Here is a 3,471-nt window from a genome sequence, read left to right as displayed (position 1 = left end):
ATGCCAACACCTGGACTCCGTCCCCGCTGAAAGCCTCTGCACGACCTGCTACACCCAGGCCTGCCTCCTGCAAAACCCCTCTCACACTCGTGCCGTCGCGTCCTGCGCAACAAACTACCGCACGTGTTTCGCTATAATCCGCAGCCGCACAACACGAATCGTCAATCTCCCCGCACGACGCACCATGCAAAAGAAGCTCCTCCCTGCTCTTGCAACCCACAGCTGGCTTGCCGCAACCCCGCACCCACTTCCTGCGCGAGCGTCAGTTCACAGCCAAACACTGCACTCCTTCGCGACACACTACCTAAAGGAAATGAGTCTTTGAAGCCCAGACAGTCTCCTGCTGTCTCCAGGTGCGAGGAATCTTCACTCCGCAGACCACTACTGCGACGCTACCGACACAGCAAGGACGCCTTCGCACACCTACAGAACGCTGCAATGCCAACACCTGGACTCCGTCCCCGCTGAAAACAGCTGCACGCCCTGCTACACCCAGGCCCGCCTCCTGCAAAACCCCTCTCACACTCGTGCCGTTGCGTCCTGCGCAACAAACTACTGCACGTGTTTCGCTATAATCCGCAGCCGCACAACACGAATCGCCAATCACGTCGCACGACGCACCATGCAAAAGAAGCTCCTCCCTGCTCTTGCAACCCACAGCTGGCTTGCCGCAATCCCGCACCCACTTCCTGCGCGAGCGTCAGTTCACAGCCAAACACTGCACTCCTTCGCGACACACTACCTAAAGGAAATGAGTCTTTGAAGCCCAGACAGTCTCCTGCTGTCTCCAGGTGCGAGGAATCTTCACTCCGCAGACCACTACTGCGACGCTACCGACACAGCAAGGACGCCTTCGCACACCTACAGAACGCTGCAATGCCAACACCTGGACTCCGTCCCCGCTGAAAACAGCTGCACGACCTGCCACACCCAGGCCCGCCTCCTGCAAAACCCCTCTCACACTCGTGCCGTCGCGTCCTGCGCAACAAACTACCGCACGTGTTTCGCTATAATCCGCAGCCACATAACACGAATCGTCAATCTCCTCGCACGACGCACCATGCAAAAGAAGCTCCTCCCTGCTCTTGCAACCCACAGGTGGCTTGCCGCAACCCCGCACCCACTTCCTGCGCGAGCGTCAGTTCACAGCCAAACACTGCACTCCTTCGCGACACACTACCTAAAGGAAATGAGTCTTTGAAGCCCAGACAGTCTCCTGCTGTCTCCAGGTGCGAGGAATCTTCACTCCGCAGACCACTACTGCGACGCTACCGACACAGCAAGGACGCCTTCGCACACCTACAGAACGCTGCAATGCCAACACCTGGACTCCGTCCCCGCTGAAAACAGCTGCACGACCTGCTACACCCAGGCCCGCCTCCTGCAAAACCCCTCTCACACTCGTGTCGTCACGTCCTGCGCAACAAACCACCGCACGTGTTTCGCTATAATCCGCAGCCACACAACACGAATCGCCAATCACGTCGCACGACGCACCATGCAAAAGAAGCTCCTCCCTGCTCTTGCAACCCACAGCTGGCTTGCCGCAACCCCGCACCCACTTCCTGCGCGAGCGTCAGTTCACAGCCAAACACTGCACTCCTTCGCGACACACTACCTAAAGGAAATGAGTCTTTGAAGCCCAGACAGTCTCCTGCTGTCTCCAGGTGCGAGGAATCTTCACTCCGCAGACCACTACTGCGACGCTACCGACACAGCAAGGACGCCTTCGCACACCTACAGAACGCTGCAATGCCAACACCTGGACTCCGTCCCCGCTGAAAACAGCTGCACGACCTGCTACACCCAGGCCCGCCTCCTGCAAAACCCCTCTCACACTCGTGTCGTCACGTCCTGCGCAACAAACCACCGCACGTGTTTCGCTATAATCCGCAGCCACAAAACGCGAATCGCCAATCACGTCGCATGACGCGCCATGCAAAAGAAGCTCCTCCCTGCTCTTGCAACCCACAGCTGGCTTGCCGCAACCCCGCACCCACTTCCTGCGCGAGCGTCAGTTCACAGCCAAACACTGCACTCCTTCGCGACACACTACCTAAAGGAAATGAGTCTTTGAAGCCCAGACAGTCTCCTGCTGTCTCCAGGTGCGAGGAATCTTCACTCCGCAGACCACTACTGCGACGCTACCGACACAGCAAGGACGCCTTCGCACACCTACAGAACGCTGCAATGCCAACACCTGGACTCTGTCCCCGCTGAAAACAGCTGCACGACCTGCCACACCCAGGCCCGCCTCCTGCAAAACCCCTCTCACACTCGTGCCGTCGCGTCCTGCGCAACAAACTACCGCACGTGTTTCGCTATAATCCGCAGCCACACAACACGAATCGCCAATCACGTCGCACGACGCACCATGCAAAAGAAGCTCCTCCCTGCTCTTGCAACCCACAGCTGGCTTGCCGCAACCCCGCACCCACTTCCTGCGCGAGCGTCAGTTCACAGCCAAACACTGCACTCCTTCGCGACACACGACCTAAAGGGAATGAGTCTTTGAAGCCCAGACAGTCTCCTGTTGTCTCCAGCTGCGAGGAATCTTCACTCCGCAGACCACTACTGCGACGCTACCGACACAGCAAGGACGCCTTCGCACACCTACAGAACGCTGCAATGCCAACACCTGGACTCCGTCCCCGCTGAAAACAGCTGCACGACCTGCTACACCCAGGCCCGCCTCCTGCAAAACCCCTCTCACACTCGTGCCGTCACGTCCTGCGCAACAAACCACTGCACGTGTTTCGCTATAATCCGCAGCCGCACAACACGAATCGCCAATCACGTCGCACGACGCACCATGCAAAAGAAGCTCCTCCCTGCTCTTGCAACCCACAGCTGGCTCGCCGCAACCCCGCACCCACTTCCTGCGCGAGCGTCAGTTCACAGCCAAACACTGCACTCCTTCGCGACACACTACCTAAAGGAAATGAGTCTTTGAAGCCCAGACAGTCTCCTGCTGTCTCCAGGTGCGAGGAATCTTCACTCCGCAGACCACTACTGCGACGCTACCGACACAGCAAGGACGCCTTCGCACACCTACAGAACGCTGCAATGCCAACACCTGGACTCCGTCCCCGCTGAAAACAGATGCACCTGCTGATAGAATCCATATAGTTTGCAGAACGCCGTCACACGCATGGCGACAGAATCGAGGTGTTGGCTTTCAAGAACGCTGCAGTGCGAAGACTTGGACTCTGTAGCCGCTGAAAACAGATGCACAGCCCGCTGCACCCAAGCTCACCTCCCGTGAAACCCCATCTGCACTCGTGGTGCCACGTTCTGTGCAAGAAAATCCCGCACATGTTTCGCTCCAATGCTTAAACACATAACACGAATCTTCCATAATCTCTCACAGCATCGGTACGCAAAAACGCGCCTTACGAATATTGTGCAGCGTCTCAAGCAGTCAATCAACTAGAGCTGCCGTACTGGTTGTGGGGTGGTTTTCATTGAGAA

This window comes from Eimeria tenella, genomic scaffold (assembly GCF_000499545.2).
Source record: "Eimeria tenella Houghton genomic scaffold, Eth_scaff173, whole genome shotgun sequence".
NCBI classification, from domain to species: domain Eukaryota; phylum Apicomplexa; class Conoidasida; order Eucoccidiorida; family Eimeriidae; genus Eimeria; species Eimeria tenella.
The sequence above is the reverse complement of the archived record's forward strand: the minus strand, read 5'-3'. Positions refer to the sequence as shown.